This window comes from Varroa destructor, unplaced genomic scaffold (genome assembly GCF_002443255.2).
Source record: "Varroa destructor unplaced genomic scaffold, Vdes_3.0 BEIS01000002.1, whole genome shotgun sequence".
NCBI classification, from domain to species: domain Eukaryota; kingdom Metazoa; phylum Arthropoda; class Arachnida; order Mesostigmata; family Varroidae; genus Varroa; species Varroa destructor.
In genome coordinates, this window is record NW_019211455.1 from 23,022,398 (window position 1) to 23,049,068 (window position 26,671).

General features: G+C 44.1%; 1 long non-coding RNA gene across 1 annotated transcript; it reads left to right on the forward strand.

The window, feature by feature from the left end:
* The first annotated feature begins 1,633 nt into the window (after positions 1-1,633).
* Positions 1,634-5,575, forward strand: LOC111244518 (uncharacterized). The gene is made up of 3 exons (XR_002670916.2): positions 1,634-2,001; positions 3,256-3,341; positions 3,518-5,575. It is a non-coding gene; the product is annotated as an uncharacterized LOC111244518 (long non-coding RNA).
* The last annotated feature ends 21,096 nt before the right edge of the window (positions 5,576-26,671 follow it).

Sequence of the window (26,671 nt, forward strand, 5' to 3'; positions counted from 1 at the left end):
TCAAACAGGTCGCAACGAACAGCCTTACTTTGTACCCTGACGTCTATAACCATACATCTAATATCATGCTTTATTATATAGCCGATATAGAGACACGTGGGTCTCTACGCATAGATAGTTATACGTATTGTGTCCGACAGAATGTCGTACAGCCATCTTTTCTTGATCGCACACTTTAGGTCTTTTCGATAATAGGTTTCTGCGCGGCCTTCTCCACGATACAACGCGATGTTTCTCTGTAAAAAATTGTACGTCCTCGACCGCGTTGACGCCTTCTACGTGATTTTCTTCTCTCCGAGGTGTAAATTGGCAGTTCAAACTGTCGGGGTGTATTCATCGTGATATCGACATTTTCCCTTTTTGTCCTTTGCTTTTTTCCACTTACACGCGAGTACGCTGTTTTTTTCTCAATATTGTCCTGCCTCCAATCTCGCCATAGAGGGGTTTGTTGTTTGCGGCATACGCCGGCATACATCAACAGCATCAGAAGGCGCTAGATCGCACGTCAGCCTGTCGATCTTACAAACTCACAATGCGATACTCGCCTACGACGTGCAATATGAGCTCGTCTTTTTAATTACGTCGGGCGGACGTCGTCGTACGAGTGGGTGCTACCGAAGGCCCGGGGTCCCTGAACTCTTTTGCAACAATGTTGTATACGATTTGACTTGAGCTTTCGGTTAGACGAAACTAACAATCAAATTGCCAATGTTTAATGATGTAATAGTAATTTTGGCTATATCGTCTAGGTAGTCATTAGTATTGTTAGGCTCAATTCATTCCGGTTGCTTCGACCGTGGCACTGGCCATCGGACCGTGGTTCGTCATTTCTTTCTTCATTAGTTCCTTTGCGTCAATCAGATGAGATAATGTAATTTTTCGTTCATGCATCACGTGCAGAGCCACCATTGACAGCCGTGCTAGAGGTTGAATCAGCGCGTTTGTGTCGGCGTAGAGTATAGGCGTGGACGTGGCATACACATACATTACGGACTCAGTTACAATGCTTAAAGTGCCGTACAAGGTCACGCAGACACGCTCCGAAAGGTATTTTTACTGTACGATGGCAATTTCAACTATATAATAGCGCAGCAGCAATTTTCGGCTATCGTATATTGTCCTTGTGTAACGTTTCAATCAAGCGTTCGTTTTCTGAATGATCTTGCCAGCGTGGCGGCACCGATGGCATAAGTGCTGGTCCTCTTAAAGCCAACCCCTCATCACCATCATCATTATCACCACCACCACCACTACTACAACAGCCGCTTCTATTACGGCTATGTGCATTAGATACACAATGCTTTCAGCAGTTTTGGCTCAGTCAAACAGGCACAGCCGCCTCCGTAGGACAAAAACTTTTTTTGGTCCGACGACAACGGCCGCATGCTTTGCCCCCTCTTCCCCTTTCTGCCCCTCGGAACATCGTCTCTGCATGTCTACTAACGCGACAAGAAATCTAGACAAAATGGGATATGTAAGACCCGGGATCAGGAGAGAGCGCAAGGTTGTAACGTCGTTGCATACATCCACCGTTTTCCCTACCAGACCATACGACCTTTTCAGCTGATGCTGTGGCAATGGCTGACCGTGTTAGCTATTGGCGGTGTCGTCTTGGGCGATTATTGCTTATGCACTCGTATCCAGGTCGGTTTAGCAGTTGAATGCATAAACAAGGCGATGCTCTACAGCATCTGCTAATGATGTTTTCGCTACCAAGCAGGGATGCTAGGCAAAGTCTATGACGACTCTAGTTGGTCCCGGCAATAAGCGGTCTTGGGGCTAGCTAAACCAGCTAGATCGGCCAAACTGATATAGCCAAAGTGCGACGAACGTTCGTCATTTAACTGCTGACGCCACCGGAGCATTAACGCTTGTTTACCTAACCTGAGCTTCAGATGTACCGCGACCTGTGCTAACGCTGTGAACTGAATTAAATCGTAGCTCTTGAGTGTGTCAAGTTCGATTTGCGATAAAAATGATTCGCGATCACATAGAATATAGGTAAGACGTCTATGGGTGACTGAACGACGTGTGCCTACAGCTCTAAGATCGTGTTTTCGGATCATGTTTTATATATATATATATATGTGTGTGAGTGTGTGTGTGTCTGTCTATCTGGGTGTGTGCATGTGCGTGACAAATTGAAAAATCAACTGGCTGTGCAGGAAAAATCCATAATGTAGAGACGTCGTTCTCTAATTGATCACGAAATACGTTCAACATTATACATCTGTTACAGGCATTTGTGGTTCTAATCATCTACAATTAGCGTAAATTTCTTGGCCAAGCAGAAACAAAGCCGCGTAGATAGTTACCTCTCTTCAAGTTTACAACCATTTGCGACACTAACGTGTGCATGTGTGCGAGCTGTACAGGTTAGCTGGAACGCTAAGCTAAAGCTGAATAAATAGCAGGCTTTATGTAAACGAATGGTGCTATTGATTAGTGTTACCTATGAGTTCGTGCTGAAAACACTAAGGTGACCGTGATTGACGTGAACATGTTTCGCGTCGTCGGCCGAACTGCGACGGGCCTGAATCTGGGAAAACCAATGGCCTCTAAGTAGCGGGGCGCATTCGAGAAGGCCTTGTCGTCTATGAGTCGCGCTATACTCCACGACTACGAAGCGACTTAGCGAGTCGTTTGTGTTGTTTGCGTGCCCAGCAACTCAGAAGCGAATGAAAACAATCAAATATAGGCGAAGACAAGAGAGAAGGCTTAAAGGACCATATATATATATTAATGAGTTTAGTTGTTTGATCATCTTAGAATTTATGTTCTTTATACAACGTTAAAATGTAGGTTTTTCTTCAGCTTTTTCTGAGTGCACAAATACTGATACGTGATGAAAGATCCAAGATCCTGGAACACGTATATGATTAAAGTGTCAGATCGCTAGATTGGTTAAGTGTTGTTAGAAATCGTACCTAAACGATTACCGTTTACGTTTACGATTTCCTACAGGCTGGCGGTGAGACAATTATTCACAGCTCCAATGTTAAGTATCTATTACCGTAAATGTTGACAGTATCAGATTAGAACTATAGTCATAGTAGAAACATAGCAGCACCCGTTGCTACAATCACCAGAAGCATGTGTCAGTGGTACGAACTATTTATGGATTCTACAAAATGATATTTCGTATATAAGTCTGCATAAAACGAAAGCATATCGTAAACGGCTTGCCACGTAATACGTATTAGTCGTTCGAACGACGACGTAGGCTTACCAGCAGTAGCATTTCAATTATTACAGCCTCATCTGGATGGCAGGCTTCGAGAACCACTTGGCCATTTTTTTTTGGACGCCGCGTTACATCTAAGAACGCATCGGAACGAAAGGTAAAACGGCAGCGAAAAATACTTCTGTTGTGACATTTTGCCTCTTTGTATTTTGTTGGTTTGCCGTCTCAAACAGGTCTCTTTAACAAATATCACGCTACAACAGCGTGTGCCCTATTTGACATTTTTAGACAGATGCAGTATGGCCTGCTTTGACTAGGCTGAATATATTTCAGATTGTAATCCGACAAAGCGGCCGGTGCGGAACGAGAAAAAGCGCAAATGGGAACCAAGGCTCTTCTGAAAAACGCGGTCTATCTTCCTGAATTGTATTATATAGTAACTTAACGACTGAATGACTCTTCTCATTTGATATAGAATAGAACAGGATGGATATGGCTATTCCTCGCAGAAACGTTATCGAGATCATGGTGCTGCCTGTGATGCCACCACCGCCCATTACTTTGGAGATCTCAGACGCCAGAAAGCTAGCTAGTCAGCGCGTAGTATTTATTTCTAGGCATTGACCGTCTAGTCACTCGCTATTTTTGCCTATCGTAGTCTCGCTCACCTCTCGCTTGCTGTAGAACCTCCATTTCTGTTGCTTTTTATTCAGTATCTCTGAAATATTCCTTAGTCAACATTGTCTCTTTTCGTAAGGCTTTTGCGCGGTCTATATAGCAGCGCTTACCGACGACCATTTCCAGCAGCTAGGAGCACGGATGCGACCTACCATACGAGCTACAAATGCTACGGCGGCGAGGAAGCAAACGTCGCTGATGAGATCCGGACGCGCCCCATCTCGATCCGGCTATCGAAGAGAACTTCGGGGAAAAACGGTGAAGCGGTAGAAGAGACGGGACAAGCTCGTAGCGGATCGTCGAGTCGACGCCTGCTAACAGCAACGAACGAACTATCCAACGACAGCGAACAGCCATCATCAGCTAAGTCATCGATACTAACAGCTTCCTCTTCGCACGGTAAACACGATGAATACTATAGTTAATGGTACGGGTTTAGCATCCATCGATATCTACCGATACTACCACTGCGACCGTTGGTGGCGTATCCTCTTTTAACCGTTGCTTCTTTGGGCCTGTGCTGAAGACACTATCATTTACCAGGCCGCCAGCATCGTCCTCGTAGTTGGCTGTCGACAGTGAAATGCCACGATGGAGACGTTGGCCTTTTTGTTGTAGTGGAGACGCACATGGGGCCGGTCAGTCCCATTCTGGGATGGAGACCACAGGTACTCTTTCCTGGTGCCAAGGCACTCTCAACTGCGGATGTGCACCAACAGGGTGTAATGGGCTCGCCCGCTGAAGGTGTCACTTCGCCTAAGATGTTCAAGTACTCCAGTAAACTGATGTCCCGTCATCGCAGAGAGCTTAGATTAACTATTATAACTAAAAAAGATGCTTAATGTATGCTGTCGTTATAGCAGGCACAAAATGAATAGGCTACCTAGACGAAAAGCACGCTTTCGACAATGTAGAGGGGCTACTGATCGATTGCATGTGGGGTGACGGCGCGAAAAAGGAACGATCAGAAAGAGAAAAAAACTGATAACACTTAAGAAAGTGGAGTAAGCGGCGTGCACTTAGGCGTTAAACGATCTAAAAATATTTAACATGACTGAAATATCAAAGACTGGTTATTTTCAATAGTAAGCACAATGTATTTATGGAGAGGGTGCACGGTAATGAAAGTTTTCACAGTTAGGCAACAAAGAAGCAGTTGATAACTTACGCGACTTGAAAAAAAAACTATTTGATGGCAACAGATAAATTGATAAGAAGATCCGTTAATTAGTATTTTACCTCCAAAAAACACAGAGAGCGTTGTCTCCTTGCTATGTATCATAGCCAAACCGCAAGATGGATGAAAAATGAAAATTTAGCTTCCTCTAAAAGCTTACGCATCCATATATACTATGTTATGACGAGATAAAATTAGCTACAGATCCGTCTATGAACGGTTGTACCAGTGAGTTGAACGTACAGCATATGTCACTAAAAATTGCCTTTATTGTAGTACCGTCTAGGCCAACTCAGGACGCTGTCGTTAGTACTAATATCCTAATGAGTATATCGGTCATGACAGAAAGGCTATCGGAGAATTCAGACCAACTCAGAAAGCCATCCCAGCCAAGGGAAGATTGTTAAATAGATGAAATCCTGTGCTAAATTTTCGTTGTTAACGCAATAGCAGCTAAACAGCTAATACTATTAATTAAATAATAAAAACAAATTACCGCTTTCGTCTCTACAAACGACGGCCGCTACGCCTCTTAACTTGAAGTGTCTTTGTTATCTAACGGGTTTCGTCATAAAAGTCGTAGAAGCGGAAGAAAATAGTTCACTTTTACATTATCGTATAACATACAGATATTTATGAACAAAAAAAATGAATCGGTGCCGTCAGCTCAACGCTAGTAGTTAGTAATCAGTTGCTAGCGATTGTCAGCTTATCCAATTAATTCGGTGGCTGCCTGTGACCCTTTTGTTTTTATTAATAAACAACAATTTCCATTAATCTCTACACCTTGACAAATGTCGGAATCCATGTATATGTAGCTAAGTGGAATCAAGGCATGCTGCAGTAACCATCGTATCTACATGTTTCAGATGCTAGGTTCGTCAGGTCATGCTAACACTGACAGTATAGTTCGCCTTAGCAAACAAATGCGCTTCTGTCCATCGTTACGCCTCGATGTACGTACGACATGGTATTAGCGCCAAATGACGTGGCAATACCAGCCTTAGGTTGCACGACCAGGAGTGGTTCGGTATGCACGATGCATGAACAGCGCTCGCATTCAGTGACACCGCTGCCCCCGTAATGTCTATGACATGGATGTGACTGTGATCTTTGCCTGTTCGTCCTTGCCACTGATGAATGTCGGCTAATTTCCAAGCATAGCAAATCTCGGAGTGACTAATGAAGTTACCAAGCTGTTTTCTACGCTCGCCATCGACATATAGCACACAACGTATGCGAGTAAACCACAAAAGAGAAAACATAATGAAATTATTGTGACTCATTTATATGCGAGCGCTTACAACGATATGGTAGACAGGTTAACTTTCGTCGTTCAAATTCGTGCTCGCCCCTCTCGGAATAGGACACTGCGAATTGCAGGAACAAGATTTCTACAACAAAATCTGTGTTTGTGTAAATATATTTATAAGGTTAAATAGATATTAGGTTTGGCCCTATCCAATGGTTTTTTAGTGCTCGTTAGGATCTTGGACAATTACGGTAAGCTTTACAAACTGGTACCATTTCGCGCTACTGCTGAAACGCTACGGTGTAGCATTGTTCTGGGCGGTAAGCCTCAAAGTAATGTAATCCGTTGTGAAATAATTTGCTTGTTAATTAGGTACTTAAAATTTTACGGTGGTTTGCTTTTACGGAGTATGCACGTACCGGTTCAATAGCAGCCTATTTCGACGCTTGAAAATGGAGCCTCTATTACTTGGGTTAGATATGGGTAATGGGGTAAATTCGTCTGTGACAACAGACTAACCCACGTCATTTCGAATGACTTGATAGTAAGTCATCTTTTGAAAAGACATTTTCTCTTTTTAATCTAACGCCAGCGCGCGCGCGCGCACACACACAAGGGCATAATTTGTTGCCACTATAATGTTGCCCGAACATGTTGAACGATGTTTCGTCTTATTTGTACTACATCTAATCATATAGAAAAGAAAGTGAAGGACGTCAATAAGCCATACAATGTAGCTTCCAATAGGCCAGTAGTTTTTTTTTGCTTTTTATATCGTTTTTTTACCGTCGGACGAAAGCTTTCACTCATGTAAACGTGTCTCATGTAAAGCTACTTACGTAGAAAATACATTATTTGCCAACAATACTTCGACAAGGAAGTCAGATTTACTATTTTCTCGAGGGACTACTATTTTAATGTGTGCTAGGTATGGTGGAAATCGTACGGAATACATTGTATCGCTGGAACTCTGTTATGATACCTCGAAATTGACTTCAAGTGTAGCTTGTAACGTCAAAATGAGGACAGATGGCTGTTCTGTGATGGTTTGCTATGCGTTTTTTTCAAACTTAACGTTGAGTCCGATTCAATTTCCAGTATGCATAGCTTGATTTGATTGTTAGGCTAAATCGCTTTTTTTTTTTATAACTCTATAAACTGTTCTCTTAACTTCGACTCAATTGGCAGAATGTCCACTCACAATGGCCATTGTGGTCCTGGCTGGCGGACTAGGGAAGAAATGCAACAAGACAGACCACAAACCAGTGCCCCAAAAAAACAAATGATTCAGATGTTCGACCGGAAAAGACGACCATATTAAATAGCTTGATCATTCCTAATGATATCTAATATATGATAGACGGTGGTATTCGAGCAGTATAACAACAACACATTATTATTACTTTTTATATCTTCCACTTTTCTTACGAAATAATTCAAACAGCAACTCCTACTAGAATTTTCCTCTTATCCAAAATTTATGAGGCTATGCCAGGCCATCTACAATATTTATTTTGTTGCATCACCGTTCACCGTCAGTCCATTTGAACGTACTTACAATATTGTGGCTCGTATATATACGCCAAAGTGACGGTGCATGAAGGCATGCATACAGAGAGTAAATAATTTCTGCTCTGGGCCATGCAGGACTCGTATCAACTCGTCAACTCTTTCTCTCTACGGCCTGAATCAGTCGGCCGTCGTGAATAAGAACTTGGCCAGAAGCTTGCTTCTATTATAGTTGTCATTTCCGTAGGACAGAACCGAGTCCTCTCCACTATAAATGGCGTACAAATGGCCCGATATAGCTATATATGCGACACGGTCCTGTCGTCGAATCATGTCGAACGATCTCTGTCCTGAACAGTATTACCGCAGCTGGTATAGCGCGGATATTCCGGGCACAACATCTACCGATTACTGCTTTTAATTTGGATGCCTGAATGCACCCCACACGTATAAAGCTACCTCAACGATTCTGAATGCCTGTCTAGAACGCGCCGTCATCCGATGGCATTCAGTAGGGTACTCCGTTTTGTGATTCGCTTTACGGCAAGTGATCTTCTATCCCAATTTGATCGTCGTCGCTGCCGTCACCGTCGTTGTCTAGGCAGTCAACAAATAGCTTTCATTCATTTTAGGTTCTGGGCACGGTGTTAGCGTCCAGTTGGGCTAATAGCTGGGGCCGTGGCTATCCGGTTCTATTCTATTACTAGTGTTCCGCTGGGATCACAGAGTATCGTCACTGTTTCCGTGTATTTGGTGACGCACGAACGCGCGCCGTATTATACATAAACGATTGACGCATATAAATTTGAATATAAATATAAACACAGCAGAACGTATCGGTCCAGGGCGATAAAGGTCTTCCTTTGTTAGAAGTACCAAAGAAGAGCATCCTGGTTCATCATCAGGATGGCATAGGCTTCGGACATTGACGTAAACCGACAAGACGTTCACGGTCAAACTCGAGGCGTCAAGGCCGACTCTGTCGACGGCAAACAGGATAACAATGACATGCAAATTGTTCCCAAAACACCGGCTACCGTCGCCACCACTCCAAAAGCAAAAAAAAAACAGACCAGATGATAGCTACAAGCTAGAAATGAAGTTACTGAATAGGCCCCAGGTTGTTTGCTTTGAACGCCGATATTGAATGGTACATAATCCTTAGCGAAGTTCAAACCCATCAAACATTATCTGCTATATTTGACTATATCACTTCGGCAGTCTATTGAGTTTACCGAAATGCTTGACACTAGTGAGGCATAGGATAATTTTTCGTATCCATCAGTAAAGTTTATAGTTCCGCTGGTTTGGAAGGACCGAAACTCGCTGTCGCCTTCGCTTTGAAATAGCTTCTAGCAAATTGATTTCCAAGCATCAGAATGTTTTTATATTGCTAAGCTTTAAGTTAACTGTAAGTAGTAGATATAAAGTGCTCAAAACACAAACTACGAATTAGATTAGGTTTTTTTTTGCGGCGTTAACAGGAAGCGTACTTCATCCTCGGCGGAATTGAATCAGCATCACGATTCAACGTTTGCAGACATCGGTCTGTTGTATCCTGGCCTCTCATACTGCACCCGAATTGATTTAATAATTGCCAAAGATTTAATATAAGGGTACCCTTTTTTCTGCCATTTATGCGGTGGATATTTAATGACACGATCATTTGTTGCCCCTTGTTATTTTTTCCTTCCTCAAAGATGACCGAACCCACAGAACAGGAGTCAAACATTGTTAGCCTCTCTTTCATACTATTTTTGATGCGCATAAATCGCGTAAACAAATCATGTTTATCTTCGTCCACAACAACAACAACGGCATTGCGCGGAACAGACTTCGTAAGAAATCTGACGCACCTCACAGTCTTCATCTCTCTGTCCTCCTCCATTCCCTGAGCTTCTCCCCGATCCGGTATGCCGAGTGATCAGATTCAATTTTATTTCTCAGTTAGTTTCGATCATTTTTTTGGACAAAGGCGAAGGAACGCGTAAAATAACAAACCGTAACGGGCACAAAAAGTGCCACAACAAAGAAGAAAAGATAGCAACATTTTGAATGAAATACAGAATTATCAGAGAGGAACGAGCGGAGCTTGCGGTCGGGCTAGCGGCTGTGGTGAGCCGTAAGCTCGCCTGCTACAGCTGCTGCTGGGCCGACTTCAGCAATTCTGGGTTCATTTTTGGTGCTTTTTTGATCCACACGCTCTCTATCAACTGAGCACTCATTTCAGACTATCTAACACCCTCCAGACCTTCTCCTCTTTTCTTTAATGATGATCTAAGCCGACGGTATCGCGATGTCTTTGCTGTACACGGTCCTTAGAACATCCGTATTGACGTGTATTTGGTTTGGAAATTGTATCTGGATAGCGTTCTGTTTCGTCTGCAACGTGGCTGAGCCTACTTAGGCCAAGGTAACCAGCACAAGATAGGGAAGGACGATGTGCAGGTACAAATGAGCGAGGACAAAAATAGATAATACAGTTAGGTACATGTAGTAGTGTTAGCAATAACGTTTCTAAGATGTTATGTGTTGGACAGACCATTAACACGCGCGTACATCCATGCTAAGCCACTTGTGCACGAAAAGTGTTCATATATATATATAAACATTTCAAAATCAAGACATTGTTTGATCATGAATAGAAATTTAAAAATTGAACAAAATGATTTTTCGAAAGTCGGCGATCATCTAATTTTTTCTGCAATTAGATAATCCTGATCAATGCGTTCTACTAATGTTATGCGTTGATCCATTGATGCGTTGCTTCTCTAGCTCACTTGGCAGGTTCGATCTTTTACGAGATACAAATTCCATCCCTTGTCATAGAATCGAATAGAGTTTTAATCTACGCTGACACTGTTAATCTTGCTTCACAACCATCCCAATTATAAGCCGAACACCGTAGGGAGGATGACCCTGTTCCATCATATGTATATATATTACCTTTTCCGCTATATATCGATCAGTCGGTGTTCGCTAAGACCGACAAACGCTTGCCGAGAGGCGTTTGGGCAATTTGCCACGGGTAGCAGTGTCTGTTCGTATTGAAAATTGCACCAGTTGTACCGCTGGCGCTATTGAAGACGTGCGTATATTGTAGACGACGAAACGGATGACTACGATCAGGCGTTCGGATTCGCTCACAAGAAGCCGACAAAACCGATCCATATATTATGCCAGACACTCAATGAGCTGTTTCGAAAATAAATGCGTCCTACCGTTCGAATCTCCCGCTCGTCTGAACCACAAGAAATTCCGAACGCACAAAGAACACACGAATCGAAAGCTCTACACTTTCCCTAAGATGTATTAGAGTACTACGTATGCCGCGAGCACCTTAACCTCTTCTAATCTTTACCACTCAACTATACAAGAACTCCATTTAGTTTTCTGCTGTAGCGTCGCAGTAGTTCGTGTTCGCAGTAGCAACGCACGAGCCCGCTACACAGAACCTGTGATAAATGCGACGTCGAGGGTGATCCCGCACGCTGCAATGAGATCCACACAATACATATATATATATATAGTCAGGTGATTTTCGAAAAATATTGGTTTTTCTCAAGATACGACCTTTTTTCTTTTTTTCCCTTTAAATGATCCCTTGTTATTGAGCACTCAGTAGCTAACGTGTCCAACGTATGAATGATAGTTATGATAGCGTTTACCTCAAGAAGCATCTTTTTGCTGTACTTGCTACGCTATTTCGTTCGTAGTCGCCTCGCAGATCGGTTGACACACGTAAAGAATCTGAACAAGGATCTTACGTTGGCCTATCCCATAAGCAATGCGTTCACGTCGCCACCCTCCGACCTAGTTATGCTCCGCTATTGGCAGTCGAAACTGTTCTTTACCACCTATCTTTGGTTAGGATCGAAAAGGTCGTGCGAGTCCATGCTTTTCTAACTCAGCAAAGCCAAGCCTAATTGTAACCTAATCCAGACTTATAATTTGATGCTGACCTCCTTAGCCGACGATACAGATATCGAGGAAGCCCTAAGATTTATAGATGAAAAAAAACATGTTTTTGCATACATACATAGTTTTCTATGGCTCGACAACAGATCAACTACAAGACGCCAGCTTCAATCGACAGTTAACAGCGACGACCGGCTGACGTTTGTCTGTTCCTATCATCATCAACGCTTTGAGCGCTGATTTAGCACTAGCTCCCGCTGTGCGCTAGTAAAACGTGACATCTTAATGTATCAATGAAGCTCATGAATGACCCGTTAAGAAATCGAATTCGCTCGAGCGCAAATCGTTACGGTCAAGATCGAAGTACTTCCGTAGCACTACCTGTCGTATAGGCCCACAGTCCTACCGCGGTGTGTAGCCTCGTCCCTTGTTGCTGCCGGCCGAGAGCACGGTATTATTGATTAGATCGTCAGATTGTCTCATTAAGGACTGTTACCATTTTATGATTGTCATATTATTGCAGTGGATGAGTGTTCAATGCTATAGTGAACAGAAAACCTGACCTAGTAACGATACAAAGGTCGCCAGTGAAGATCAATCATGAGTCTAACGGTCATTTGCGAATTATGCCGGTTACGTATAGTTTGGCGTGAAGGGAGTGTCGCTACCGGCGCGGCACACGAGGCTAAAGATCGATCGATCGCCCGCTGACGAGCCTTCAGCAGGAGATGCAAGACCACTCAGGAGTCGTTTCAGTCGTCGGACGATCCTGAGGTCGCGCGCAAACGACAGCATCGTACTACAAGTCGCCAAATGTTGGCGTAATTTAGGAAATAGTAGAACAAACGAGCCACAACAAGTGTGCAGTCCCCATACCTGCATAGAGATCAAATATACCAGTTCCTGACAAAGGAAAACGTCAAAACAAACAATCTATATTTGACAATATCAGTTGATATATATATATATATATATATATATATATATATATATATATATATATATATTAAATTAGAGTGAACGGGAATAATACGCGTATGTGTTGGATGTATGTATTCGCGAATCATTCCCTTGTCACGTACACCTATTATTATGTATGTCTTCGTCTGCATGTGTCTGTATATGTATCAAGGGAATAATTCTCGCATAGACCCATTCACTATATACAGATCAATTATCTTCGCTGCAACTTTAGCACAACGAATACCAATCTCGCAGCAGTGAAGCTCTCGTGGAAGATACTAATAATATACCTTGTGCCGGTAATTGGCAGCGCGTACTACCATATATATTGTTGTGTTTGTTGTGACTCGGCGGTGCGCCGATGACTCTGTTTGGCTTTCGCCCGGTGCTCCATCACCATAACGGTCCGAGCTAGTTTAATTGGGCCTGGCTGCCGCGAAGAGTTTTAAGCAGGCAGCAGCGACACCATCGTACTCGGACTGACATACGTATAGGGCGGATGCCCAGCGTGCTCAATTGATTCAGCGCTGAACGAGCGTACAATCGCAGTTACGCAGGAATAACTGCTACGTGCACGGCAAACCGCAACCACGCAGCTGATTACGTCCATAAGCGTTTTGGTCGATGGCCACGATATTCGCTAATACTGATGTACTGCAACATTGCAGAGCTGCAGGAAGTCAGGAAACAGGGGCGCACAGGTGACACGGACGTTAGATGTTGTTCCGCGTTGAGGACTAACGTGGCTGCTCGGGCAAAAGCTCACTCGGTAAACGGTTCTCGGCCTGTCGATGTCCTTCGCTGCCGACTTAAAAATGACCGGAGGAACACGACGACACTCGGGAGCGATGAGAAACTCTTCAAGATTGCGACAGACGAGCGGTTCACAGATAAATTAGCCTATGAATAGGTTAATTAACAACAGGAAACAATTAATTCTACGATGTCAGAGGCCAATGCGGCCTCCGTCAGCGACGGTCTCTTAGCTCTAACATGATATTTACTACAGCCTCCACTGCCGCTGTTGTTGGTATGAAGAAGAAATCTAGCTGTATTCGTGTCGTACCTGTTTAAGTTGACCGAATAGCTTTTATCGATGGATTTTAGCAATTGTGTTTACCTTGTACGGTCACGGTAAGTATCCTGTGATTATTCGCTCCTCGGTGGATGATCACTTCCTCTACGGCACACCCTGTCTGTCAGTAGATCGTTAAGTAACTGAACCGACAGAACAACAAGCAATTGAAGAACGGCCTGATTACAGGACAAGTATTTAATTACCATAGCCTGGTAAATTATTCATTCTCTTTACGCAGTTGACTGCTTCAGTGGCGATGAACAAAGTTCTATAGAAAATATACCTACATGCAGTATCGTGGCACCATCGTGTATGTACATCCATCAGATTGCTCAGCTTAGATGCGGGTACCCTCCAATCCGCCGAAGCTGCTCTAGCAACTTGGTCGCCTCACAGGCTGGTACATGTGTAATCTACATGTGTAGAGATTTGAGGATGGTCAACGGTTCGCTTCGGGCCACCACGACGGCGTAGCCTAACCTTGTTTGGTCTTTCAGGAACGTGTCCAAGACCGGCAAACGTGAATTTCCTTTGCCGTCCGATAGCTACGTATGTGGCAGGATGCCAGTGGTTATTAAAAGGGTTGGTGAGTCTGTGTGTACATGCGTGCGTGTGTGCGTGCGTGCGTGCGTGTGTGTGTGTGTCCATGTCTTTGTCCAACAGAGCCCTTACAGGACAAGTGATTGAAACAACGAGACTGGATACCAACCAGTGGAGTTATGAAGATAAAAAGCATATTTATATATATAAAAAGCCTATACCGAGCCCATGATAAACCAACGAATTTACATACGTCTGCTTACTCAGTATTGTACTCGAACGGGTGCCTCGTCGAGTTGGTTCATACTTTATGGCTTATGGCGTTCATGTCATCTTACTCCTTAGTGCTGTCGGGATCATTATTGCTAAAGTTAACTGCTAAAGTTATCCACAGTCATCAGAATAACACACGTATAGGCGAAACGTACCATCGGTCTCAACGTCTCACAAGCTGTCCAAGTTACTAGGTTGGTCTTGGTTCACAATCCAAAACAGCGCAATCGATCGGTGGTACAAAGGATGGCCGCTACGAAAGCCATTCATTTCTGGGGATTACCGAACGCGTATAAAGAATGAGGGGTTGAGGGCAAAATGTTGTGCTCACTTTCGAACATCGTCCTCTCCTTATGGTGATTGAAGTATAGTGACTTGTGTCTGCGTCCGCCGTCATCGATGCGATAGATCCGTTTGTGATTACAGTGAGGTTGTCGTTTTTTGCTACTCAAAGGAGTATTGACAGAAAAATAAAATGCGATATTCCCTCCGAACGAACGACCACAATTTGATATAGTCATTGAGACACAGTGTACCTGTGTCCCCAATGAATCTAAAACTAAAAACAACAGGGAAAGTATGCAGGCTCGCAGTCACAAAATCAATCATTAACAGTTGACCTCAAGCTGATTTTGCAATAGTTGCAGACTCGATTATAAACACGTATAGCGTTAGATGCAGATTTCAGTTCTGATGTAATACTTACCGATCAATGCGACTTATGATAAATTTTGAGATTTCACTGTTTCCTTAATATTGGAATACTATAGCCTCAACAGTTGCTAAACGATAATGTTTTATGCTCATGTAGTTTTATTTAGGCTAGGTTATTTCTACTACCTTGAGATATTCAACCTAAATGACCTTTTGTCTTCGCTCACGCGTGTCGTCCTAATTTTACTAAACAAACAAATGATTATTTTCGTGCGTACATACAATACCGTTCCGTGTGTTAGCTTTATCAAACTGGCGGCCCTTGATGATCCGGCGTGCTGAAAATTTCGAACAGAATCTAAATACGGGAGCATCTATCGTAAACATAGACCAGCCATCGTTTTGGTACCGACGTGTGAACTCCAGTAAAGGCATCTTTCAACAACATATCCTTTCTACTGGGTATATGGTTACCTGTCAAGGTTACCGATACGCGCCAGTGGCAGCATAAAGATCTGCTATTCTTATCTTTGTCCCATTGCTCATGTGCTCTCTCTTTGTCTCTGGAACGGAAATAAGCGAAGTAAAAGTTGTCCACAGGACAATTGTCTGCTGGGTGTGATTTTCTTATTCATACCGTAGTTTTATCGATTTCCGTTGATATTTCGGTTGTAGACTAAGTCCAGCGACCAGTCGAGCCGAAGTACGGTTGCCAACGCATAACAGCAGATCGGTTTGATTACAATTTTTGCGCGCCTGTCACCTGACTAACCGAAAACATAACAAGTATTAGGCACGGTTTCAAGCGGCTTTAACCTGTCGAATGAAGAACGCTCAAGAAGATTGGCCTGTCATTGCATGGCACGAAGAATGTGGCTAGAGTACGCACGGAGTCGGTGTCGGACCACACGCGCGCTTCTCCTACCTCTTTTTAGGCGACGCCTAAAACAGAGATAGCAGAGCCACTCAGGCGTGCCGCACTACGATAGAGAACGTAGCACAAAGGGTAGCCAAACGGTAAAAACTGCCTGAGCTAGTAGTAGCGATGGTCATGGTGATGCCGGTACCAGGGACACTTTGTTCGTCGGACGATTTCATCACTAGAGACGGGGGCGGAGAGAAATTTTGTTTTGGAAAAAACCCAGTACCATTTTCCCTGTTACAATAACTGCTATCACGGCGACTAATTACAACTACCGCAAAAGCGTTAATAAGCAACCAATCGGAAAAAGAGAAAAGGTGAAGAAAAGATGCCGAAAGGACACGGCTGGACACTTCTAATACTTTCTGTCTTTTTGTCTCTCACAGACACTTCTCTTCCGCCGATTAGTCAGATGCGCAAAGATGTGTTCTCCCAAAGGAACCGTGTTCCGCCAACACCGTTACAAAGGAACGTTAAAATCCTACTGCCTATGTAATTCTGTAGAGCGGAGCGCAATAGAATGCTGTGTTTAGTAGTTTGTGTGAATTTATGTTATGTTTCTATTTTTTTTCACGCCGCACCACTGCAGAGCGTACACGCAGACGGGTGCGGGGATAGAAGCTACTTTGGGTTACTGCTTTTCATATCTAGCCAACTAACTAGACAGATAGGCAGGCAAGCATGTAGCTAGGTATATATGTCTCTGGCTATTTCTCCCATCTGTTTCTGTGTCTATTTTCCACTCTTAGACTCTTACGTACATAAGCGTTTCGCAACGAATTCGATTGTAGTCTTCTATTTTCGCTGTCTGCACGGGCGGCTAACAAGGGAAGACGGTCCGCCGGAGATGGCAATTACGGCCGTCGTAACGACTGCAGCTCTCGCCGCAGACAAAACGTGCGTGTCCGCTAAAAAAGTTACACACCCAAGCTGTGTATATTTCTAAATCTGGGTCATTCTTTGGCGTAAGTCAGTGAATGGGTAAGTGTTTGTGTCTCCCCGTTTGTCGTTTGTCTCCAAGAACGGACAATCTTGAACAAACTGCGTTCTCCTAACCACTTCCTATGTATCGTTCTTAATCTTTTCCTCTTTCATGGAGTTTCTCTGCATTTGGGTAAATGATCTGGTGCTGACTTGACATCGAGTTGGCCGCGTCTCACCATCGAGATGATAAACTGCATGATGAACTATAAACTATCGCAGGATACGCGGGCCTGGACCATTGCTCGCCCGCTACACTTAACCTCGTCAAATATATATGTATACATATATAAATTCACGTTTCCTTAAGCAACAAATGTGATTAGTTACTAACAGCCTCCAAAAAGGTCTGTGCTGGCAACGAATAGGGTTGTGGGTTACAAAAGACAAAGAAAAGGATTAAGCAGTGCGCGCCTTTTTTAGGCTACAACGGCAATTGTCTCCAGTTCCACTTGGCAGTTGCTGCAGCAGCGTCAGCCACCACGATTCTTGCAAGCTTATCTGTGAGAAAGTCTTTGTGCGCGTATATGAGAGAGAGATATATATATGCTTTTTGTGTACCTGAATGCAAGCATCCATCCGTGTGCGTTTCTCGTGCCTTTGAAGGCGATAGATAGTGTCTGACACAGTAGCCCAGAAATGAGCCCTGAGGTCGCGACGAAAAAAAAAAATCTATAGAGATGACTGTAGTAACAACAAAAAGCATTCCATTAAGAAGCAGCGGAGCTCTCCCACAAACTAAATGTCACAGTAGGTTACTGGTGATGATCTTGGCGATCGTAGCTTATGTAATTTGGGAGGCGCCAACAAGCTTCACCGCTTGAACAACCAAAGCCAATTCTGAACATCGAGAACAAAGGAGCCGTAATGAAACAAAGAAACAATTCAAGAAAACATAATAACCCAAATGATTGAGAAGGCCAGCTAACGTGTGCGGGCCGTCGCGGCGATGTTCAGAAAGGCGACCGGTATTGAGCGTCGAAGAGATTACAACAGTAGCAGTAGCAGCAGTTCATGCTATGCAACGAAGCGATGCGACACAAACAACAAAGCACCATCCGAATGACTGAACAAAACATCGATGGACGAGGTTATGGACCCTCGTCTGAACTGTCCCATCTGCTGCACGCCCACCGTTCGTAGCGACTACTGGGTGTAGTCGACCTACAGTCATTTTTTTTGCACACCGATACAAAATAATGATACGCTGTTAACAGGGCACGACATTTAGGTCGGCCAAGAAACAGTATGTAAGTGGCTGCATGAATGTCTTGGCGATTCGGAGACAAAATGCCTGGCCGACGATCGACTATCGGATATACGATGACAGATACCGTCGATTTTGAGAGTGGTCGCTAGCTGATACAGTCATATGGGGTAACAAAATTATTGTGCCTGTGTGTTCGCGTGCTCGGCGAATTTGGCAAGATGATCTTTTACTCCGCTGCCCCCTCATCCATTGTCACCTTTTGCTGCCAGGGGAAAAGCACGTGCCAGCAAAAAGAAGGCGTGTCTCTCCATCTAACAGTACCTGTTACTGCATTTCTGGGCAGAGGAATAAGTAAGCGAATGAGCTGGCCCTTCTATATCGCGCATATGACGAAATATACTATCCATACAGGACACAGGTTAGCAGATATGTGTCTGAATGCACATCAGAGATTAGTTTGTGTTCGTCACCGATGGCAGTTAGGCTAATCAATGACTATAACGCCGCTGTTACGGAAGGACAGTAAGTATAAAAGGTCATGTGCTGCTATGCAATAGTCATCTATTTAAATATATTTAATGCGAGTGCTAGACAGGGACCATATTAGATGGGTCTAAAGATGGGTAGATCCTTGACTCTCTTTTTTAAGGGGCAGCTTAACTGGTTTGAGGAACTCAGAAATACAGTGGTAAATAAACATTCGTTTCGTTTGTTTAAGACCTAATCGGGGTATGAGAGGGTAGAGAAAATAGCCAGTCTGTCTATCCGTGTTGTTTTCTATAGTGTCAAGTGTTATGTAAAATAAAACTCAAATCACTCTCCTCTCCCAAGTTGATTAGGGTGGGAACCGCGCGACAAACGCGAAAGGTTTTCTCGAGCGACGTTTTCCAACTTCTTTCATACTGTCATGCATACTACGATGCTGAGAATCTACTGTGGCCCCGCAGTATATCCACGCACTTCGCAGCTCCTTCGTTTTTCCTTCCTTATGAGAAGGCACTTGCTAGATCCTCGCTGCTGTCCTGTTCTAGGCCTCTGTGTACCTTTATTGCTAGTTGTGAGGAGCGCATGCGTGGCCAGTAAATCACCAGCAAACAAAGAGTCCCGCAATCAATACCATAGAGCTTGTTCTATAAACACTGGGTTAGCCGAAGTACTACAAATATCCACTGAGTTCCTTCCCTGGGACGCTGGGAGACCCCGGGAGCTGCCGCCGACCTCAGGAGTTTCCTGGGCGTCTAAATCAGTTGATCTCAGTAACTCCAGCACTAATAGCAGCAGTTGCAGCAATGGTACCTGTGTCATGATGCGTTTGTGACTATAGGTCCGTGTGTAAGCGCGGTTGTCCGTCTGTCGATTTGTCGTACTCTCGGCTCTTGCCACCGAAATTAATGATGGCTTCTTACCCAAAATATCCTTTGCCTGTCAACCCTTAAAAGCAGCAACAACGACCACAAAAGGTAATGCCAGCTATTACTGCGGATAGCACTAAATAAGCAGTCTTTTGGACCGTTCCAGCAACCTGGCGTGCCGACGGCGGTCCGGCGCCATCATGACACGGGGCACCGTTACACTATCTATTTTCCATAGGCACAGTCGTACACCTATACGCGCAAACACACAGATAGAAAGAAGCAGTGCGCCATTCGCAGTATCGTCTCTTGGTATAATCGCGATAGCAGTTTCAGCGACAGCAGCCAACGAATACAGTAGCAGCGGTAGAATGTGTAGGAATAGCACCCCATAGGGTTTCCATTGCTGCAAGGGTCGGCGCCACTGCCACCTAGGAACTTGGTTTGTTGGAAGCGTTTGAAAGATTCGTTTGCTGATTGGGTTCAATATGTACGACCGGCAAACGAATACATAATGCATAGGGAGTAGAGCTAGAGTAGGTTCCGGACGTAGGACGAGAGCAAGCCCTTCATAGTCGATTGTCCGTGCCTGTATCGTTGTCATCCTGCACCAGTGACGACAGCGGCGGCCATAGGTGTCGTCCCTGACTGCACCCGACCTGGGCCGAATTTCCGTCAGAAGTGACATTACCAACGGCGCGACAACGAAGAGCTTTCCGGTGTCGCATGCGACTTCGCTACTGCCGCCGCCCATGTTTCGAGTGACTGCATCTATAGTATGTGGCTAACCATAACATTGGTCAGCGTCAAGAAAGGCTAGTCAATTCGCTAAGCAATTCGAGCCCAGAAGCAGATGGCTGACTACTTACAGCAGCCCGCGAGCGGGTAGCAATAACAAGAACACTGGCAAATTTCGAAGCATACTGGAAACAATTTTTTTGTGCCACTAGGGATCGCTGTTTTTGTTTTTTTGTCGATCGGATAAATGAAGCAGGCAAGATCGGTTTTGGATACTCTACGAAATGCCAACAATGGGCCAAAAAGCTGGTCAGATTTTTGGTGTGAGCTGGAAAACAGGAGAAAACAATTAGGTGAAACTATCACTACGATTTGATCATAGCGTTAATTGGCTCGATGATCGAACGGTACTCCAGCTGCGCAGGTCGTTTCCGAAGCCCCCGACGAGATTGCCTGTTGGATCTTCCAACTGGAAGATATAAATAGATGAGTGAATAAATTCGTCATATAAACAGTTCACGTTTAAAAAATCGACGAACGACATAAGACCAGACATCGTCTAAAAATTCAATCTTGCTTCTACCTCATCACTTCTCACATCCGCGCTATAAATCAACGGTGCGGTGATTAATTATATATGCCACGATCACAAAGTTACGATAAATCACTGACGGGACCTTAATATATAGACTTAATTATATATATATATATATATATATAGCGTATTTAGCTGGCATAACGTGAAAGACAGGGATGATGCAGGTAAACGTCTTTTGAAGAGCATGACTGTTTTCTAATTGTTTTCGTTCTAACTCTGCACATATGTATACGCTAACGCTCAGAACGAAAGCCCTTCTTGAAGCGGATTACTTTAATAAATTGACTGAAATTTGGTAGCTGTAGATAGACATTTCAAGCGAGATCAGTATCGCAAAGTCTACGTTACGAAATATTCAACGACAAATCGAATTATCTATCGTACTTATCTAATTATTGTAGAAAAAATAAGGCACAGTGAAAGGCTCTACCATATCGATTAGCTTTCTGCTATTTTATGTTGATTATTAAGTTTACGGAATCATGGTACGTATCAACGAATAAAGTCGTCGCTCATATATCTATGGCAAAATATCAATGATACTGCAATAGCCGTTGGGCAGCATCAGTGCTCTGACATCTAAAAACGACGCTTTCTAGTTTTTGTCTTAACAATGACCGGTCGAAATCGCACAGGAAGGCCAAAAAACCAGCTCCAGCTACCGTCTCGCGTTGACCACCTTAATGGCTCCCAGCCGGTCCCTTCGTCGTCTTCCTATGCCAGTGATTATGATAAATATGGCTCTTAATTTAATAACAATCTATTGATTAGATAGTTTTCAACGAAACATCGTGAATGGACAACTGGCGGGAGGCAATAGTACGCGATCATATTTAGTTATCGCGAATACACTGCGCTATGGGGGCAACAATGATAGGCCACGTGACCGATTAGCTAGGTGGTATGACAACCTCTGTCTGTGGCTCATCTAAAGTTGATTGCGATATTGGCTAGAGACGAAATAGTCCAAGTGTCAATGTAACAACGATACTATAGGAGTTATCCGTGCTCTCCTCTTTGAATCCTGTACATAACATGTTAGCGGACATAGCACCTATTTGCACTATATTTAGCATCAAGCTAAGTACTGGTCCTTCCGATCGCTGCGGCCTACGTGACTGCGGTCTTCAGTGGCTTGACCAGTCAGTTAATGCGTTGGTGTCGGTATCATGTAGGAATGCACCTAGCCTATTGTTAGTATACCTGAGTGGATATTCTGACGCTCGATACATAGTACGACTGCCGATGAATTATAATGTGAAATTAGATTGACTGAACAAGCTGTTCATTACAGGTTTAAGCTAAAATCTCTCTTAATATATTATGATTATTACTTAATTAAATAGGAACAGGTTGAAATTTCACATAATTTTGCCTACTTGTCCAAAATGACAAATGTGATACAAAGCAATCAATGGGCATGAGTCGAGAAATCGAAGAAAATCAATTGTTGTGGCCCCAGTTCTATTGCTCAAGGAAATAAAACGCGTCTCAGAACGTACAAGGCGTATTATTCTGGCTTACGGACGGCGGCTATATGGTTGTTCTCTAGTAGCTAAAAAAGGACCCGGTTTATTTCCTTGTCGCAAATCGCCAATGCAGCCTTCTTGCCTAAGTTGTTACAGACTAGTCATATATTCTATCTCCAGTTACACGGGTCAACACAGCTCGCAGTAGTCAACCGATAACGGTGGAACGCTAATGCAAGTTTACCGGTTAAATTTTCAATAATGTTTCTGTTAATTCAAGTGTCTTCTCCAAGTTGTGCTGCGTACAAACGACTGAACGTCTTCTTTCCAGTCCCCCAGCCTTCTTTATCATCTCCGTAAAGGTACCATTTCGCTTACGCCGTGCTGACCGAAGCATGCCGCCATCCCAAGGACAGAACTTGAATATTGTGTACTCTAGAACGACCGAAACGCTCAAGCCTCGATTGCGCTAGCAACAACGCCAGTAAATAGCGCAACATAACAATGAAAATATCGACGGCTGCAACCTAACGGCGATATTTAAAATCGCCGTTGAGCCCGGCCAAACGACTACCGCTGCTGCTGTTGTTGCCTGTATCGCCGTTCCTGTTATCGTCGCTGCAAATGCGTCTGCTGCCACTGATGAACCGCACAACCTTCCGCTTCAAGTCATCATCAGACTTCGGTAACCGCCGATGCTTGCCAGCCGTTACCTTCATATTCCATTATTTAAGCGACAAACTTAGTCGAAGTCACATTCGTTGCCCCTCTCTAACACCTGCTTCCTTTAACTTCTCGAACTGCTCTAACTTTGCACTGCGGCGGATCGACCTGAGATGAACCGAATTCCCGATTTTTGTTGTCTGTTGCTCGTAGGCTAAACAATCGTATACACTCCATCACTTGGCTTGCCATAGCATTGCATACGCGTTGGGGGCAAGAGACTACAAGCCAACCAGATACACATGAGTAATGTAAATTTGTATCATTTGCTGGATCTGAGCAGTTTAATAGCACCTGCAGAACGAGCTCGAAACTCAGGGGGCAACACATAAAAGTTGGAATGAGCTCTAAAGGCTGTAACTTTCGGAAAAGCCAAGCTTCCTTCAAACAGCGAAACGCTAGCAAGAAAAGGCTACCTCACTTGGATTAGTTAGAAACGTATTTCGAATAAAGATTAACTAAATGTCGTTTGCTGCATCTAAATGAAGGCAGATATTTAGGTGGATTGGAAACGTATTTTACAGTCTTCGTTTATTGTGACTGCTGTCCTCGTCGAGATACGACATCTTCATTTACGTATAGTGCGTATTGTTCTTGCTCACAAAATACGTTCAAAGCTTCTTCCCGACATACGCGAATAACTTTTTTTTTTTTCTATATAATTGTAACTGATACGATACTGATACATTTAACTTTGTTTGACGTATTTCAATAAATGCTTTTGTGATTTACGGAAATGCTGCCTTCGGTAGACATACTCTGCACGATGACTTATGAGTCTATTCGTAGCTTGTCTTACCCGTATACTGTTACTAACTATTTTTTTTTTAATGCTTCGACATAATACTAACCGTTCGTGCATGACTGCACATAGATAACTTGAGGTTAACAAAAATGCAGACATCGAAAAGCAGCGCACGAACCAGCCGTTTTTCCCAAACTATGTGAAGGATGTTTCCTATTGGGAAACAATTCCCAGCCGACTGGTTGAAAAAGTCATAAAGTGAGAAGAGCTTTGAGCCGTTCGAAAAAAGAGACTCCTTGTCTTCTAGGATATCAAAGGTAACGTATAGCTGGTTGCCAAAGGCGGGTCCTCCTCGCATACATTGGAAGCTACAAAGATGTCAATGGCATCGAGTGTCTATTTCGGGCAACTAGTATAACCTTGGTCGAGGGTACGTACGTCCAGGGCGAAGCCGGTGGACAGTAGCTGATCTTTTGTCATATTCGAAAAGTGAACGTTTTAGGCCTCATCAGGACGAATTTCGTGTATTGTTCTGGAAGAACTTGCTCTATTCATACAGCTTATGTAATGTACATATTGTACAATTTCAGTGTAAAGAAACGGGTTTTGTTCTTGCTACCAACCAATAAAACTGATGAAAGTACTGCAGCTACGATAAATAGTCCGCCCTATTTGGTGTTCTCATTTTAAAGAAAACGTCTTGTATGTATTAAATATACAGCGCGCAACAAATTCGTTCATTTTTATAACTTATTTGTGTAAACTTAGCCGATGGAAATATAGTTTATAAATAAGCATAAACATCGATTCTAAAGATATATATGTGCCATATTATTATGTTTTTTTGCCGTTTCACCATTCACGAAAATTATATTGAGCTCACTAGATGCTATGTGTCGCGTTGCGACTGGGTCTGCCGCTAATACCATCGCGACGTCGTCCATTAATGCAACCATGGATTGCAGCTACAGTAATAGAGATTGTTTCGGTTGTGGCAAAAGGCGCCTGTGTGTCTTTGCAGGCACACCAATGTGACAATGCCAAATGAAAAAACGAATTCTTCGCAGAACCGAGGGCCGAGGTCTGTGTCAGGGTCAATTGCGCGTTCATGTCCAAGTACAACACCCCACCCCAGAACAGGACAGTGTGACTCTGCTTTGCAAAGCCGCGGCCTCGCCTTTTCGTCATTAGCATTCGACAATCGACTAGTCGGTTAATTACTGCTGGCCGGCCGGCCGGCAGATTATTCGTTGATCGGGTCATACGTTGGTCAACCCCAACTAGCACGCGACACGAGTACTGAGCCGTTAGATTTAGTCCCCAGAAGCTCCCTGCGTCAAACACTCAATTGCTGGCGGCCCTTAGTTTCCTATGGCCCACGCTTTTCTCCGCTGGCTGCTCGTCCCGAAGCTACAACCGGGAAACCATACGCAAGTAGTCACCTCAGTCGAGCTGCCCTTGTGGGCGCTGCCGTGTTATAGCTCCGAGTTCCCTCTTATCTCGCGCTTATCATGTTGCTCTTTCTGGGTAATCAGACCCTCACATCTAAGTACCCCTCCCCCGCCAGCTATGAGAAAGTTTTCTTCTAGTCTTACCTTCCGAGAGCACACAAACCACTCTATTAACTGGATCTAACCCTTTTTCCAATGTAGAATCATTGCCTTGTTCTGTATGGGAATGGCGGCCACCAGCAACGGTTCCCTTCTTACTCCCGACAGCTTTGGCACCGACTCGCTTACCAACTTGGCCTCTCGCTTTATTGTATGCTGCGTTAAGAAACACCAAAAGAAAGGACGCAAGAGAGACAAGAGGACAAAATAATGGCTGCTCTACTCACTCAACCTTTATATCCCCCTCTTTTGTTCGCTCGTATCCTTTCTCTCTCGCTTACCGCCACCGCTTGGCGCTCCTAGCTTATATCTTGCCAAATCTGTGGTCACCTTCGCTCTATCCGACAGTATAATATGGCCTCAGTGGCTCCAATACCACCTTTTCTCTGCCCAACGCACCAAGCTCTTTTCGGGGTCTCTCGGCACATGGGGTCGAAATCGGTTCTGGGATTCAGTTTCGGACGACCGGTGGCAGGCGTCAACCACCGCCAAAACCGGGCAATATCATCCGATAGAAGCGGGTGAAGTGTAGGGCCTTTTTCACTCTTACCCTTCTCTCATCTGTACGTCGTCTCTGTGACCGCGGCGACACTGTATCGGCGCCGACAACGTCCGGCAGGAATTGGAATTGAACTGGGCTAATGCTGACGTTGGCCCTGCCCTTAGGGAGAAGCCAAGGAACTTAATCGCGCACTGGATTGGCCCCTACGCCTATTCACCCCTTCGTACCCCACAGTCTTCTCCTCCATCCTTCTGCGATTGCCTAACCAGTCTTGCTACTAGTGGTTTGACCACTTCTTAGGTCACCACACCAACATTTTGGTCCCGCGTGAAGACGAGATGGTTGCTGCGGAGGTGGCTGGTATTACAGCCCGATGTATGACTGCGGCTGGTGCTGCCACCATTTCCCAGCAGCAGCCGCAGCAGTAAGCCAATGACTAGCTTGTGGTAAGCCACGCTGCCAACTGTTGTCTGATCTGCGTGGGTGCGGAGTACTTTACGCCCTGGAGTTCTTTGCGGGCGGTAGCGTAATGCTTATCCTTCTAAATGCTCAAGACCAGACAGTAGACCTAAACGAAAAGCACAAGCGCGGTCCA